This window comes from Heterocephalus glaber, unplaced genomic scaffold (genome assembly GCF_053883595.1).
Source record: "Heterocephalus glaber isolate CG9 unplaced genomic scaffold, H.glaber_assembly_v1.0 deba00001465, whole genome shotgun sequence".
In the NCBI taxonomy this organism is placed as follows: domain Eukaryota; kingdom Metazoa; phylum Chordata; class Mammalia; order Rodentia; family Bathyergidae; genus Heterocephalus; species Heterocephalus glaber.
In genome coordinates, this window is record NW_028258312.1 from 15,229,080 (window position 1) to 15,247,829 (window position 18,750).

At 38.7% G+C, this 18,750-nt stretch overlaps 1 long non-coding RNA gene across 1 annotated transcript; it reads right to left on the bottom strand.

Moving 5' to 3' along the window:
- Positions 1–11,391: 11,391 nt before the first annotated feature.
- On the bottom strand, positions 11,392–16,429 carry LOC147826582 (uncharacterized). Its single transcript, XR_015438938.1, has 2 exons — positions 12,810–16,429; positions 11,392–11,563 (listed from the first exon to the last, which is right to left on the bottom strand). It is a non-coding gene; the product is annotated as an uncharacterized LOC147826582 (long non-coding RNA).
- Positions 16,430–18,750: the final 2,321 nt, after the last annotated feature.

The window sequence follows — 18,750 nt, forward strand, 5'->3', positions numbered from 1 at the left end:
AGCCCTTCCATCCTTGTTGTTTTTAAATCCAGTAAGCATTCTACTGTTCCCTTTTTACTACCTATACACAAAGAACATTTCAAAGCCTACAGAATCTAACTAATGACTCAATTGGTCTCCCCTCCCTGAGAAAATGATCTCAAATAAACTTGAGGTGAAATTAGTACTCTTATGCATTTCAGCTCATCCTATGAAGTAAAATAAAATTCATCCAGGAACACGTAACTGCTGACTTAAATTTTCCTAAAGGATTTACAATGTAATGTAAAAAAAAAAAAAATCCCATTTAAAAAGTGTTTTGTAGAAAATGTTGGCCAATATTAGTATATTCTTAATGACAAATTGAAAACTGATATGATTCCCTTACACAAAAGCACCCTTCATAGTTGGACACATTACATGGAGTAGCAAATTAAATCCATTATAGGAAGCTGTACTTGAAAATACAGACTGCAGATGAGTATCCTAGACATTTTTACTGTAAGACTCCCATCAAGTTAATTCTTTACTCTAGCCTCAGTTTACTCATCTGTACAATTAAACTTCAAATACTTTCTAAGGTTTCTTCTAGGTAGAAAGTCCTTATTTCAAATTAAGTAAACTTCAGGTCAGAAGTTAAATTAAAAATAAGGAATAGTTACTTCTAATGCACATATATTCTAATATCAATTTTAGCTCTAATTTATAGCAAATACCATAATTTATACATTTCCTGTAATAATTTTTTAAGTTTTTACATTTTCAAGTATCATATACATTTATATGAACAAGAAGGAACTTAAATAACATTTTAACTGAAAAAAATTTAAATAATTTTCTACTAATATAATTCTAGATTGCTTATCAAAGTAGATAACTCATTCTCTAAGTCATCTTTTCATAACTCTTCTTCCATCGCTCATGAAAAATGGAATATATATGTATACATACACACATTTCACATTCCTCAAAAATCAAACATTAAAATGAACCCTGTAACAGAACCTATGTTAAGAGCTCTATCTGAGATGTATCCCCCTTGATTCCATAGATTTTATTACATGAATATTATTCTTGTCTATAAATCTACCCTATTCCTATCTTAATATTATGATATAGACACATAGATATTATTCTGCCTTCTACATGATTGTTTTAGATTATGTCTATCATAATATTTATCAAACTGTTTTACAGTTTCTTCAATTAATCTACAGAATCCTGGAGACTTAGAACTATATTTTCCTGGGGATGGATACCCATGAAGAACAAAATAAATGTTTATGGAATCAATAAATGAACACAGAGAGCCCTGCCATAGCATTGGTAAATAAGCACAGATCCCAGGGAGCAGCTGTGAGACCCAGACCAGTGCAGGTGCAGGCGGATCCTGGCCAGGGCTCTGCCCTGAACCCAGAGGCTCTTGCACACCCATCCAAGTCAAAGGCCTGCCCAGAAAAGAACTGCAAAGGCAAACAAGCTTTAGCCAGGGCCCTCCATACCATTGGCCACAGCTGAGGAACTGCCTGGAAAAGAGCTACACAGGCACACAAGCAATACCCACAGGCTCACCCTGATACCACTGATAAATGTGTGGGGACACTAACCAAAGCCTGTGCAGAAAACAGGAACAATGGTGCACAGCCCACAGCCAAAGGCCCTCCCAGATAACAGCTACACAGAAGCCCCACCAAGAGGCATTCCTACATACAAACCCAAGTGTGCACATGCACCAGACAGAAGCCTGCCCAGACAACAGGTCAGCTCATGGATCCAGAAGGCCACCACTCTGAACACAGGAATTGGAGTACTGGTGAGGAGCAGAGTAAAGGCTGCTCAGTGGCTTGCTGAGAATTCAAGACCACTGGGTGAGAAAATAGTCACCTCAACAAAGGCACAGCAGGCTGCATCTGTTGAAATGAAAAGACATGTAAATAAACCTCAAAACCAGATTTCCAGGTCACCTAAGGCAACTCCAAAAGGCAATGAGATGGAATGATCTGATACTCAACCTCCTGGACTCCCTGAATTGGCAAAAAATGGGATCTGGAAAAAATGAAATCAGAAATAATTTCTCAGATAACAGCAGAGATTGTGCCCATAGTACAAGACATGATTAATAGATCTAGAGTGGACACAGATAAAAAAATAGAGAAGCTGAGGAACATGATGGAATCCCAACATAGGAAACAAATGGAATCCATAAAACAGATGCTAACAGATTTTCAGGAGAATAAAAACTCCATTGAAAGTTAACACAGCAGAATGAGCCAATGTGAGGACAGAATTTCAGATGTAGAAGGTAGGATTGCAATTAGTGACCACGAAAAGAAAAATTTCTTAAAAATAGTAGGGGACCATGAGAAGTCAATCCAGCAGCTGCTAGATGATGCAAAGAAGAATAACATAAGACTGATCCGAGTCAATGAAGAAACAGGAGAAAGTGAAGATGACATAAAAAACTGTTCACAGAAGTAATGGCAGAAAACTTATCAAATAGGGGAAGAGAACTTGACATGTAGATACGTGAGGCATACAGGACTCCAACAAGCCTTGATCAAAAAAACTATACATTAGCATATAATGTTAGGATTTGAGAAACTCAACAGAAGAACAAAATTCTACAAGCAGACAAAACAAACAAATCACATACAAAGGAAAGCCCATCAGAATCACAGCAGACTTCTCAACACAAACCTTCAAGGCAAGAAGAGCATGAAGTGACATATTTCAAGCACTAAAGGAAAACAACCTCCAACCCAGATTGATGTACTCTGCAAAACTATCTTTCAAAATTGATGGAGAAATAAGATACTTTCATGACAAAGAGCACCTTAGGAACTTCATGAATACCAAATCAGCACTCCAAAAAATTTCAGACAATATCCTAGGAAAATACAAGGAGGATCACAGCCCCAGGAAGCCCAGGAGAATGAATCCACTGTGCATGAGAAAAAAATAAAAGCAAAGGGAGAGAATCCACTGAAAAGAAAAAGTCATGACAAGGATAAGTCAACACATATCAGTTAAAACCATCAATGTTAATGGTCTCGGTACACCACTGAAAACAAATAGACTAGCAGAATGACTCAAGAAGCAAGATCCAACAATATGCTGCATACAAGAAGCACATTTAATTTATAAAAACTCATAGATTGAAAGTTAAAGCGTGGAAAACAATACTCAATGTGACAGAAACCCCCTAAAAAAGCAAGAGTAACTATCCTCTTTGCAGATCAAGTGGAATTCAAACCAACACTGATTAAGAGAGACAAAGAAGAACATCCTTGTAAAGGGAACAATCCAAGAGGAAAATATAACAATCATAAATATCTCTGCACCAAACACTACTGCACCCAACAACATAAAACAAACACTAATGAACATGAAAAATCATATAAGCACTAATACAATAGTAGTGGGGGACCTCAATACACCACTGTCACAATAGAGAGATCAACTAGACAAAAAATAAACAATGAAATACTAGAACTCAATCAAACACTTGAACAAATTATTTTAACAGATGTTTACACAGTGTTCCAAATTCAGAATATAGATTATTTTCAGCTGCACATGGGTAATTCTCTAAAATAGACCACATACTTGCTCGTAGAACATGTTTATGTAAGTGCAAAAGAATTGAAGTTATCCCCTGTATATTAGCAGACCATAGTGCAATGAAATTGGTGATCAATAGCAAAAGGTACTGAAAAAATATCATAAACACATGGAAACTTAACAACACACTTCTGAATAACCAATGGGTCACAGAGGAAATTAAAGAAGAAATCAGACAGTTCCTTCAATTAAGTGACAATGACAATACAACATAACAGAATCTATGAGACACAATGAAAGCAGTCTTACGAGGGAAATTCATCGCAGTGAAAACTCACATTAGGAAAAGAGCATGAGCTCAATTACATAACCTGAGGCTGAACCTCAAATGTCTAGAAAAAGAAGAGCAGGACACACCCAAAGCTCATACAAGGGAGGAAATTATAAGGATCAGGGCAGAAATCAAGGCAATGGAGACTAAGAAAACAATACAAAAAAATCAATGAAGCCAAGAGTTGGTTCTTCAAAACAATAAACAAAATTGAAAAACTCTAAGCCAAACTTATCAGAGAAAGGAAAGGAAAGGCCAAAGTCCAGGCAATTAGGAATGAAAAGGGTGAAATTACAACAGAACCATCAGAATTTCAGAAGATCATCAGTACCAACTTCAAGAACTTATATCCCAATAAAATACAGAAGACATAAACAGATTCCTAGATAAGTATGAATTACCAAAGTTAAACGAAGATGACCTAAAAATTCTAAACAACCCAATATCAACCAATGAAACTGAAAATGTAATTAAAAACTTACCAACTAAGAAAACCTCAGGTTCCAATGACTTCACTGCTGTATTTTACAAGACATTTAGACAGGAACTACTTCCACTACTGTTTAAACTCTTCAATGAAATTGAAAGGGAAGCAATACTCCCAAATTCATTCCTGGAAGTAACCATCACCTTGATCCCCAAAGCAGAAAAAGACCCAACCAAAAAAGACAACTATAGGCCAATCTCATTAATGAACATAGATGCAAAAATCCTTCATAGGATCCTGGCAAATAGAATGCAGAAGATCATCAAGAAGATCATACACCAGTACCAAGTGGGATTCATCCCAGGCATGCAGGAATGGTGCAACATATCCAAATAAATCAATGTAATACACTATATCAATAGAGCCAAGGACAAAAACTATTTGATCATCTCAATAGATGCAGAAAAAGCATTGGACAAAATCCAACATGCATTTATGATAAAAACCCTACAAAAAATTGGAATAGATGGTCTCTATCTCAATCTGATAAAAGCCATCTATGAAAAACCAACAGCCACTATCATTCTAAATGGTCAAAAACTGAAATCCTTCACACTAAAATCAGGAACAAGACAAGGATGCCCACTATCATCACTCCTGTCCAATATAGTTTTGGAAACATTAGCCACAGCAATTAGACAAGAGAAAGAAATAAAAGGAATACAGATAGGAAGTGAAGAAGTCGAATTGTCATTATTTCCAGATGACCTGATGCTCTATATAGAAGACCCCAAGAACTACACCAAAAGTCTTCTAGACATAATAACCAAATTCAGTAAAGTAGCTGAATACACAGTCAATTCACGAAAATCAATAGCTTTCCTCTACAAAAAAAACAAACTCACTGAGAGAGAAATAGGGCAATCAATTCCTTTCACAATAGCATCCAAAAAATTGAAATACCTAGAAATCCACCTACCAAAAGCAATCAAAGACCTCTTCCCTGAAAAGTATAGCACTCTGAAAAGTGAGATTGAAGACAATATCAGAAAATGGAAAGACATTTCTTCCTCCTTGGTAGGAAGAATCAACATAGTGGAAATGGCCATGCTTCCAAAACTGCTATATAGATTCAATCCAATCCCAATTGAAATCCCAGCAACATACTTCACAGACCTTGAGGAAATAATCCAAAAATTCATTTGGAACAAGAAGAGATCTAGAATAGCAAAAGCAATACTAGGCAATAAAGACAAGGTAGGGGAAATCACAATCCCCAACTTGAAACTATACTACAAAGCTACTGTGATAAACACAGCATGGTACTGGCAAAGAAACAGACCTGAGGACCACTGGAACAAGCTAGATGATGCAGAAACAACTCCAGACACTCACTCACCTCATCTTCAACAAATGAGCCAAACACCCTCACTGGAGGAAAGATAGCCTCTTTAATAAATGGTGCCGGAAAAATTGGGTTTCAACATGCCAAAGATTAAAACTAGACCTGTATCTCTCACCATGCACTAAACTAAAATCAAAATGGATTAAAGATCTAAATATTAAAACAGAAATGTTGAGCCAGCTGGAACAGAGATTACAAAGAACTCTTGAAGACTGGTGTAGGAAAAGATTTTATGAACAAAACTTCAGTTGGCTGTGAACTAGCACAAACAATCAAGTGGGATCTCTTCTTACTAAAAAGCTTCTGCATAGCAAAAGAAACCACCAACATTGTGAAGAGAGAGCTCACAATGTGGAAAAACATTTTCAACAGCTATCCTTCAGACAAAGAACTACTATCTAGAATCTATAAAGAACTTAAAAAAAATCAGACCTCCCAAATTTAAAGACCCAATCCCAAGATGGGCATCTGTAATGAAAAGAAATTTCTCATACAAAGAAGTAGAAATAGCAAATAAACATATGACAAAATGTTTGACATCACTGGTCATTCAAGAGATGCAGATGAAAACAACGCTGAGATTCTACCTCACCCCAGAAAGAATGGCTGCTACCATGAAATCAACCAATAACAAATGCTGCCTGGGCTGTGGGGAAAGAGGAACCTTACTCCACTGAAGCTGGGAGTGTAGACTTGTGCAACCACTGTGGAAATCAGTATGGAGATACCTCAAAGAACTAGGATTGGATGTCCCATTTGACCCAGCTATTCCCCTGCTAGGTATCTTCCCCCCCAAATTAAAAGAATCATACCACAGTGATATGTGTGCACCCATGTTTGTAGCAGCACAATTTGTAATAGCTAAAACTTGGAATCATCCCAATTCCCCATCAACAGGAGACTTGATGAAGAAAATGTGGGGGTTTTTTATAAAATGGAGTGTTACTCAGCCATAAAGAAGAAGAAAGTAGAGACATGTATAGCTAAATTGATGCACATTAAGGTGATACTCCTGAATGAAATAAATAGGACACACGTATAAATACTGAATAGTTTGTCTAGTGTGAGAAACTGAAATTGTAAATAAGTACTAAAAGGTAAAATAGATAATGTGAAATAGAAAGAATAGGGGCAAAGGGGAAGGGGAAGTGGGAGGGATAGGGGAAAAGAAAAATGGGAATGGAATAATATTAGAGAAATAAAAAATGGAAACAAATTTTTGTAGATAAGGAGTCATGGAGGGGTTGAAGGGAGGGTAGGGGAATGGGGAAAAAATAAGAACCAGGATTGATTATGTACTGGTGCAAATTTCCAATGATGAATGTCATTATATTGTGTACCTTAAATGTACCAATAAAATTAATTTTAAAAAAATGACTACATGAATGCACCTAGTAAACATTCAGGCATCACTACAGTTACAAATATGCAGTTTGGCAATATCTGGAGGTCTACTGCTTCCTATATTCTTCCAATTATGTAATTGGCTATTTAGAAATGACACAACAATTCAATTTATTCCCCAAATATTTATTGGGCACCTATTATGGGCAGATTCTATAGGCCAGTTCTAAATTCCAATAGTTTATGAGTGGCTGAAGATAGTAGTAAGAGAAATATGTGCTGTATTAGAATGTGAGACACCACGTCTGCTGGGGCTGCAAGTAAGTGCATGCAGAAATCAGTTGTCCTAGGGGTTACTGAACTTGTAACATAAATATCAAGAGGTCCCATTTAAAATGATATGCCAGTAAAAACTAAAAACAAAAGTATTTTGTTAAATTGTCTTAATATTATTCTTTAGGATCTTTGACTTTCTGTGTTGTGACAGAAATTTTAAAAATCCTTGACAGATGTCTAAAACTATCCATGTGTTAATTTCTATTTGCAGATGTTAGCACATCTGAAAACTGGCAGATGCTAACAATGTAGGAATAAATAAAGTTTGTTTTCAAGCATTCAGAGTGATAACTTTTAAGCTACATTTATAATTTTTAAAGGACGAAGTTAAAAGATTAGTACTAACCAGCCAATAATAATATTAATTATATTTATTGGATTTTTTAAATTCTGAGTAAGCTTCACTCTGAACTTAGAAGAATATATCTAAAAATTTACATCTGACTGATCAGCCCCTGCTTATGGAGACAAAAAAAAGCAAATCAATCACATATAATTTAGGTCAAAACTCTATTTGGGGAAGGATAAGGTAAACCTAAATTAAAGTAATTTAGACAGACTGCAAGAAATTTTCTCAATTCTCATTCTTTTAAAATCATGAATGGCATTTCTGTCAGGATTTAATGTATTTAACAATTACTTGTCTTTGATAGCAGCTCCATTAAATGTGTTGTGAAGAATTCTGAAGCTGCATCTCATACCACAGAAAAATTTTGTGATAGACTTTTATGCCATGCAAAGAGGGGGAAATAGATAAACCTTGAGTCATCAAACTTGGGCTAAATGAATCAGTGAAACTTACATGACACTCTTAATCCACGCCTGGTTTAAATTAGGAATTTATAAGATCAAAACCAGAAACAAATATTCTCCATACTATACTTAGTAAAATCTTTACTGAGAACCACTGAGCAGATATGTCTCTAAGATTATATCATAAGTCTAATCTGGAAATAGGGTAGATCGATAGCCAAGAATTGTTTCCATGTATTATAACCTATGAAAACAAGAAGAGTATCTAAAAACAAGAATATGCAAGAAATATCCATTAACTAGACCAACTTGAATTCAATCTGCAGGTGTTTCTCAGTCACAGAGCCACTTCTCAGGGGATTCTTTTACCCTCTCATTTTCTTTAATGCCTCTGAGAGGCTGTGTTCAGCATCTGGCACTAACAAAATTATTAGAATTGCAAAGTCTATTTTTTAACTATGACTAACTTTGATTTGCATACCCCATTAGTCTACTTCTTCAAAGCTAGATTTTTTAGAAGACAGGAAAAACGTGCTATTGAAAAGTGTATTTCTATCATCATAATCCCAAGAAAGAAGGAGATATTCTCCTCAGCTGTAGGATAGGGCAGATTCAGAAAAATGTTTGTCTATAAAAAGGAACAGACGGGCCAATAAAGGATTATACTGGAATCATAACAATTATAGAAGCTAGAGTGAAACACAGCATGTTCCTTATATATGATGCCATCCTTAAATTATACTATGGAATTTATTTTGTCATGCTTTTGGCCAGCATCTTCCTTTCTTTAATCTCAATACCCCTCAGAGTCTAAGAATTCTGATAACTCCCTTTTGTCAAGTCTAAATGTTTCTTCTTCATTCACACATTCCCAGAGCTTCCGCCACATTCAATTCTCATTCAAAACCTATTTCCTTTACTAGATGTCTAGTTTCCCTGCTTCTTGTCCCTTCGGATATCTATAATCATCCTCCCTCTTATGCTGTGGAAGACCTTACTAACTCTGGCCTTTGCTTGGAACTTGCAATAATTTCCCTCTTGTTAAAGGTTTTACTCGGTGTATTTTCTTACTTACTCTAATCCACTTGTGAACATTAGTCACATTTTCTTTTTAGGGAATGCTCCTGCCATGCTAGAAGCAGAGAGAGCATCTAGTTCCTAACTTCAGCATAATTGATAATGATGATCTAACTTAGGATGTCACTGTAGGAAAAAAAACTGGTTTCAGGTGTTATTTGATAACTTACTTGTTGATAGTAGCACCTAAAACCTGAAGAATAGCTCTGCTCTTCCATTTAAATAAATATTGTTAAATGAGTGTCATTTACAATATTCTTGCTCATAACTTTTTAATATTTTGTTCATTTGTTTATTTGAAGCTGGGAATAAATATAACCCCACACTCTTTTATTGTGTATGTGTGTGTATGAAGGGGCTTAGTGGTATTCAGTGTTTAACCCAGGACCTTTGCACTGAGCTACATCCTCAGCCTTTTTTTTTTTTTTTTTTTTGTCTTCCTTTCCTTTTTTAAATCTTTTAAGACATTGTCTCACTAAATTGCTTAAGTACACAGGGTGGACTTGAACTTACAATTCTCCTCCTTCAGCCTCCTAGAATGCTCAGAATATAGCTGTGCACCACCACTCCTAGGCCTTTTAACAAAATTTTATCTGTTTCTTCTTCCAAAACCCAAAGTGAAAAAGTTCAAAGGCTGTTATTATAAATATAAATGTGAACGCAACAACCTGATTAGCAGCTTCCTCCTGAACCAAGTAGAGCATGGTTTCCAAAGATTTCTGTAAGTGTTGGTGGTTGTGTTACCATTTACCTCAATGTGCTGCTTTCAGTGGTCTTTTCCATGAATTCAAGTGCTGTTTCAATCTGAATCAGAATTATTATAAATGGAAGAAGGCTGTTCCTGAACAGGTGGATGCAGGACACTGCTTCAAACTCACCTATCAAATGTTTACCCAGTATCCCATTGTCTAATGGTCCATAATAAACAGCCCTGGAAGTTCGTGGATAAAACCAAATAACTTTCTGTTGTTTTAAAGGTAGTGAGGGTGTAGAATTATTGAAGGCAGAAAGTAAAGTATATTCTACAGAGCAGTGAAGAAGGTTCATGTTGCACCCAGTGAGAAAGAACCAACCAGAGACCGATATTAAATCCACACAGGAGTTTATTACTGTCCGGGACCTGAGCCGAGCATCGGACTTGAGCATCAACTGGGGGGAGACAAACATGTTTTATACACCTTTGAGGCCAACAGTTTCTAGGGCCCCCTATGAGATAGAACTAGTAAAGCAAGCAAAAGGTACAGAAGCAGAATGTCCTGCTGTTAGAACATTTGTAAAACAATAGTTGATTAATTGTTGTTTCTAAGAGACTCTCTAAGGGGAGGAGGTTTCTAAGCTTCCTCCTTCTGAGTTCATCTAAAGGGCAGACAGGTGAGTCAAGCACCAATATGGAGTCTGTCTTGCTAACTAGGGTCCTTCATTCCCCACTGGTTCTTGTAACTTAATCAAATCTTTGATTCCTGTATTTACTCTTTGAATTTTTGTTAAAACATCTTTTAAAATCTCATAATTTTGTCTCAACACCATCAGTTTAACTGTATCAACCCTCTATCTAACATATTTAGTCAGAGCAGTTATAGTGTAAGGTCCCACGAGCAAAAACAGAAGATAACTAAGGGGCCTGCTACAGCAGAAAGTAGGGTAGTTAACCATGGGGACCAGTCAAATAGATTTTGAAACCAATTTTGATCCTTTTGTTGAGCATATTTAGTCTTTAAATTTTCCCTGACCATAGCTAAGGTATCTCTAATGACACCAGACTGATTAGCACAGAAGCAACAGGTTTTTTTTTCCTAGGGCTACATATAACCCTCCTTGTTTTATGAACAGGAGGTCAGGTCCCCTTTGATTTTGCAGGACCATCTAAGCTAGGGAATCAACCTGGTTTTTTAATCTGGAGATCAAGTCTTTCAGGTGACCCAAATCTCTGGCTACTTGGTGGCTTAGGGCTTTTAAAATTTGTGTCCTGAAGGATCAGGGAGGAAGTTCCACTAGCCACTGACCCAGCTATTCCTAATCCCACCAGAATGGGCACTAAAATGGGGGCAGCTCGTTTACTCCTGTAGTGTTCAGTGGTTAATCCCAGATGTTTGCAGCCCCCTCTTTTATTATAATACAAGACTTGTGGAACAACATACACAGTGACACAAAATAAAGTGGCAGATTGGGTAGCCAAGATTGATTTGGGAATGTATTTAGTCAAGTCCTCGGTGCAAGCAAACCAAGCATATCAGGACCAGGTCTCCTGGCTTGAAACCATGGGGCTGGAACATTGCAAAGGTTTTTTTTCTCAAGCCTGTTGTTTTGTAGCCTGGATCTCACTCTGAAGAATCTGTAAGGCTTGAAGAGACTGAAGTAAAGAGACACAAGAACTCTCTGTCATCTGTTCAAGGTTTAACTTAGGTAGGAGTGGCGGCAGCCTCCCATACAGGATTTTAAAAGGGTTAAACTTGTCACATATGGGGTACATCTAACTCTTAACAAGGCTAGAGGAAGCAGATCGGGCCACCTACCACCAGTTTCTAGAACATATTTAGTCAGGGTTTCTTTCAGGGTCCTATCTATCCTTTTTACTTGCCCTGAACTTTGTGGGCAATAGGCACAGTGTAACTTCCAATAGATATGTAGTGCCCTTGTCAACAATTTGGATATCTGTGCTGTGAAGGCAGGCCCATTGTCAGACCCCAGGTAATGAGGGATGTCAAATCAGGGAACTATCTCCTGGAGCAAAACCTTAGTTACTATGTTGGCTGATTTTCCACAAGTGGGGAAAGCTTTTACCCAACCTGAATAGATGTCAACCAATACCAGTAAATATTTAAACCTATTGCTGGATTTTATTTCAGTGAAATCAAGTTCCCAATGTTCCCCTGGCTCTCTTCCCCATAGTCGATTATCTTTGTTCCTTGGTCTTGCCTTGGAGTTTAACTGTGAACACACCTGACACCTAGAACTGATGTCCTGGACCATAGAGGTCAGTCCTGGGATTGAAAACTTAGAGCTCATTAGTCTTTTTAACTTTGATTTTCCCAGGTGAGTTAAGTGATGTAACTGATGAACAAGTTGTCACCCCAGGGCTTGGGGGAGACAAATTCATTCCTTTGTCCCTTTCCATCAGTCCCTCACTTTTGATTTTCCTCTTTCTCTTCCAGGGTATATGTGGGCTTTTCTGGCAGGTAGCCAAAGGGCCGGACAGGCAGAATGTCTATTGGCCCCACTGGTTCTTTGGCCACCCTTCGGGCTGCTTCATCGGCCTCTCAGTTACCACAGGCTTCAAAGCTGTCTCTTTTTTGGTGGCTTTTGTAATGAATAATGGCCAACACCCTGGGTTTCCAAATTGCCTCCAATAAAGCCAAAATTCTTATATAGTTTTCCCTTCTGATGTTAATAGCCCTCTCTGTCTGTAGATGTCACCATGTACAGGGGCAGTGATGAATGGATACCAGCTGTCAGTGTAGATGTTTACAGCCTTGTCTTGACCTAACAGGGCTTGAGTTAAGGCTATTAATTCAGCCTTCTGTGTTGAAGTCTTTTGGCTTAATGCCTGTGTCCAGTGTACCTGTTTTTCTGGACTGACTATGGCCACCCCCACATACCTGATTCAGTCTTCCATGAAGCTGTTTTCATCAGTGAAGAAGGACTCATCTGGGCTTTGCAGGGCAACATCAGTCAGATCTGGGCTGTTGGTGGTGGAAGTTGTCAGAGTGTCCAGACAGTCATGGAGGGGCATGTGTATGAGTCGGAGTCCAGGAGTAAGGTGGCCAGATTGAGGGTCATTTCTCAGGTGAATTTGATGCATGAAGCATACAGCAACGGCCTGGTACTGAGTCAGGCAGGTGTTGGAGAGCCATCATTCTGGAGCTCCTCTCAGCAATGTTTCCACCACATGGGGTGCGGTGATGACCAGGTCCCATCCCAGGCTGAGCATATCTGCCTCCTTGACCAGGAGGGTGGTGGCTACAACTGCCCTCAAATGGGTAGACCATCCACTTGCCACAGGATCAAGTCTTTTAGACAGTAGGCCACAGGTCTGTTTCAAGGCCCTAATGCCTGAGCTAGCACTCCTTTGCCTATGCCCCCTTGTTCAGCCACAGACAACCAAAAAGGCTTGGTGAGATCAGGTAGGGCCAGGGCTGGTGCTGACACTAAGGTTTTCTTTAAAGCCAAAAAGGCGGCTTTCTCTTTTTCTGTCCAGAGGGACTGTCTCTTGTGTCTGGAGTGCAGCAATAGTGACTTTCCCCAGTTTCTTGGCTAGGACTTCCTGGGGGGGGGGGGTATCGTGGTTATCATAAACTTTCTGGGCTATGCTCAGGAGTTTAGTCTTATTCTTTCCCTCAAATCCCTCTAATTTCTGTAATTTTTTTTAATGCCTGGGGCCTACTGGGAAACAAAGGCCAAATTTAAAGCTGCTGCATTTTTGAGTGCCTCTGGGTCAATAGGAGTGAATACTCTATAGGCTTCCAAGAGTCTCTCCAAAAATACAGCCAGAGACTCCGTTTTTCCCTGGCAAACCTCACTTACCTTACTCAAATTAGTGGGCTTTCTGGCCATTGCCCAGAGTCCCCCTAATAAGTGCTGGTGGTAGGTCCCCAGCCTCCTCTTACCATCATCATCATTGGGGTCCCATTCAGGGTGTCACAATGGAACTACTGTTTCAGCCTTGGCTGAATGTCCCAGAGTTCCGGGAGTGACGCTGGGGTTTGGCCCCAGGGCCTCTTTGACTGCCTGTTGATAAATGTGGTCCCACTCCTCAGTAGTGAACAGGATCTGTAAAAGCTGCTGGCAATCATCCCAGTTTGGCTGATGGGTATGAAAAACAGACTCAAGAAGAGATTAATGCCTGAGGTTTTTTCAGAGAAGGGGGGATTTTGATGTTTCCAATTGTATAGATCACTAGTTGTAAAAGGGGCATAAATCAATCCTCCCCGGGCTCTGTCTGTTTTAAAGGAATAAGGGAGGAGGAAGTTGGGGCTGATGGACCATAGTCCTGTCCCGATTGAGTGCCAAAGATCAATCGGGACCTGTGGGGCCCCGACTCCCGTGACCACATTTCAAACCTTGTGAGCAATGTGTACAGAATAAGTTCCCACCGGGGGCCAACTGACTCTGAAACTTGGCCATTCTGATTGGCACAGAGTTTGCAATTTGCCTTTAGAAAATTTCATGCCATATTCATCTTCTCTGTCTGTGGAATAAATTTTTTGAAGTTATTCAAAACACAATCAAGTGGAGTTCCTTCTGTGGACTGTGAGGAACCCATAATTTCAGCCTGTGAAAATGCAAAAGGCACACAAAGCAAGCAGACAGACAGACAACAATAAACAGACAAAAACAGACTTTGGCCACATAAACCTCTGGGGCCAAATGGATTCGGACCCCACCCAGGGAGTTGCTCTTCTGAGGACTCCAACCCAGTTGAGCCTGTTCACCATCCGCAAAGATGCTGTAGGTAGGAGGAACTTGTGCCATGTCTGGCTTCCTCCCACCTACCCACAGTGCACTAAGAATCATTTGATTCTTACCTCTAGAGGCTTCCCCGATAAACTCCTGTGGGTCAGTTGATTGGCAATAGGGCCTGACTGGGACTGGCCTACCTGGAGCCCTGGAATACCATCAGGGTGGCCTCTCCTTCCACAGACCAGTGTCCAGAGGGGCCAAACACTGCTGATGTTTGATCCTGGTCTCTCCTAAAAAGAAACAAAGGCTCCAAGATAATAAGCTCCAGAGCAGTTGGCTATCTCGCTGGGGCCTCCAAGTATGTTGCACCCAGTGAGAAAGAACCAACCAGAGACCAATATTAAATCCACACAGGAGTTTATTACCAGCCGGGACTCGAGCCGAGCATCAAACTCGAGCCCTGACTGGGGGGAGACAAACATGTTTTATACACCTTTGAGGCCAACAGTGTCTAGGGCCCCCTATGGGATAGAACTAGTAAAGCAAGCAAAAGGTACAGAAGCAGAACATCCTGCTGTTAGAATATTTGTAAAACAATAGTTGATTAATTGTTGTTTCTAAGAGACTCTCTAAGGGGAGGAGGTTTCTAAGCTTCCTCCTTCTGAGTCCATCTAAAGGGCAGGCAGGTGGGTCAAGCAGCAATATGGAGTCTGTCTTGCTAACTAGGGTCCTTCAGTTCATAGTGGATAAAGAAAAAAAGTCTTTTTAAAAAATTTTTATTAGTACCTGTTTGTGAGCCATAACAATCACACTTACTTTGGGGCATTGGTACACGCACACAACACATCTTGATCCTTTTTTATCACTTTGTCTACCCCTCCTCCCCCTTCCTTCCATCTCTCATTCTTCAGGCTTGACAATCAGTCTTCTCCTGGAGTCTGTCAGTTTTAATAAAACACTGGCTAGGGTTGGAGTCATCTGTAAACCCAGGCAGCCTGGGTACCCAAGAAGGCCTCTTCACTTGCCTGTCTGCTACTTCACCTGAGATGTCTGAACTACTGGAGGCTGCCCTGCTAACTCTGCTGATGGCAACTCTTCATGGTTATTGGCAAGATTTTTATGTGCTCCTTCCACCAAAATCTAAACAGAAAATTCAAAAGTCCAGTGTATATGTGTTCCAAATATCGACAATATGAAGCAATCTGGAAAAAGTCTTTCTGATGTGCCTGATGGTTATTGGGCTTCCAAGCAACAGTTTCAATACAGTTAGATTATTTTTATTTTACTGACTTCCACAGAGCAAATGTTCTAAGAATATAAAAGAAGCTGCACAGTTTCTTGTACCCTAACATTGAGAGTCATGTGGTGTCTCTTCTGCTACTTTTTATTGGTTGCACAAACCCAAGGTAGATGGAGCACTGCACAAAAATATAAGTGCCTAAATGTATCCTTAGGAGGCTGTCATTTGGGACTAGTCACCAACTCCATGCAACTATGCATAAGGTCACAGTCAATGAACAGTACTGCATTCATTATCTCTGAATATCAAATTGAGCAGGTATTTTCAGGTGGAACTTAGTATCTAGACAGTCATAGAAACTGAAATACTCTGGTAATCAATGGAATTTACATGCTACAGTCAGCTGGCTCTCACACCCTCCAGGGAATGTTCTGTATAATTTACTTCCTGAGATGTGCATGATGATTTACTTAAAACTGTATTTGTTACAAAATCATTTAGGGAGATAAAATAATGAAAACCACCTACTTGCTTATTTGCTATAATGGCAGCTTAATTAAAATATAGAGCATCAATTTAATAAACTACATCCCATTACAAAAATAGTCTTAAAAATGAACACATGGGGGAATGCCTGTGAAATATTATCAAGTGAAAAAAGATGGATTAATATCATATATACTTTAATTTTATAAATATGAATGTTTGCACATGTATGCACACAGATACCTATATATATACATTTATGTGTAGAAAAATTAGAATGCAATACATTCAAAATTTATAATGTGCTTTATTTTAGTTTCACCACCTGCCTCACAAGCACAAGGTACTGAGTTTGATCACCAATACCAAAAAAAAAATAAGAAGAAGAAGAAGAGGTGCTGGGCCAGGGATTTAGTTCAGTGGCTCCACCGCCTGCCTCAGAAGCAGAAGGACTCGAGTTCAATACCGGGTACCAAAAAAAATGCTTTATTTTAAACTCAGGATAATGGAGATGGGAGAATAATACTCATCATCAAATCTCAAGTTTATGGAAGGAATTTCCAAAGCAATAAGTCAATGACAGAGATCAATCAAAATGGAATCAGAGGTTTTATGTGTTAGAGTACACCTGTCTGTCTCAATCACATCAGCATCTTCTGTGAACTGAAATTTGTTATTTTTCACTTGTACACAGGGTTCTCTTGGCTTGGATGGTCTTATCCAGTGTCCACAAACCTGCTATGGGCAAGCTGGCTGCCATCATCTCTATCTACATTAAGTCTATCCAGAGTCTCTGAAAAGTAGCTGTATACTAAGACTGAGTCTCCACTTACCTGTAATACAAGTCATATGGATAAATAGCAACCAAAAATGGAATTTTTCAATAGAACCTAAAATATAGAGAAATAGTACTAGCTAATTGAGAAAATAGTGGTATACTGGCTGAAATAGTACAGTGGCTGTGGGGGTAAGAGCGGATGAAGAGACTGTTTATATCGTGAAGATCAAAATGTCAAGATGTATGAGATTTGCAGCAGTAGACTGCAAAGAGAAGCACATTTAAAGAGATGTACACTTTACTGAGGCAGATTCCTGTAAGTATAATCTCTCACCAAACCAGGGAGCCAGAGTTTTATTTTGGTAATCATTGACAAACCTTCACATCCAAGTACATGTTTCTCTCAAATGCAAAGTATGTGTGAAGGGGAGTTTTAACTCTGAGGTTTTTAAGGTTCAAGAATATTTGTAGACAATGATTAAACCTATATTCTGAAATGATAATTATATGTTGTTTAATGTACGAACTTACAGAACAATAAACACACAAAAATACTCTCCCCGTATACTTTAAATGGGTACATTATGAGCTCTGGTAAAAAGATACACTACGAGCTCTAATACAAACAATACACCATGAACTCTGATATCCACCTCCATTTCTTCTTCTCTTAGGAACTGTGGTACTAATCCTTAGTTAATATGGCAAAGACAGACAGACCCAAGGTACTCCATCTGGAATCTCTTCTTACATGTCTTGTAATATTCTTGTTTTAGATCCATCTGGTTCTACTCAGGAACATGCATTTTTGTTTCACAATCAATGACGTTAAGCCTCAGTTTGCTTAGTACTTACTCAAGTTGGAGTTTCAGTGCCGTGTCTGTTCCTCTAATATGCAGTTAGAGATATCACACTATCTCTGTGCTGGGTCTATACCATCTCTTCAGGGACGTATAATTTTCTACTCTGTTTCCTAGCTTTATTTCTAGCCTGTGTTATCTGCCAGGTTTTAAAAAATTTTCTTCAGGAAAGGGATCTTTTTTCTTAGAGTCCAAACTGAAAACAGGTCTTTATAGTGCTACTTCATGAGAAATATGGTCAAGCTTATCATAGAAAAGTATAGCTCTCAATATTGCTGACTAATCACTTCCTACCCACACCCTTATGTGTTAAACACTAAGTAGTAAATGTACAACATGGAAATTAGAAAATATCCAATTAGAAATTAATGAATACAAGAAAGTGGTATTAAGCACACAGATGGTTTTCTCATGGTCACTGATTAGGTGATGAAGAGAATCTTCTCTAAGCCTGAGCCTATGCATGTGGACTTGCCTTCTCCATGACCTTAAGTCTGGAAGGTGAAAAATAATAAGAATTTCTCACAAAACTGAGTACACTCAGCATGAAAATACAAGCCTATGGTAAACTTGTGACTGTCTAGACCCAATAATAGCCTTAGAGTTCAACAATTGGCCATGCCATGTTCTGCTATGGACAACAAATCCAGAACTACCAAGCCAATCAGTTGTTCTTATGAAAAGTGTGGCTAATATTTCTAGAGACCCACCCTTAACTTTGGCCTGAGAAACAGTCTTCATAGCTTGTTTTCCTCATATAACCTTATATCCAAGTA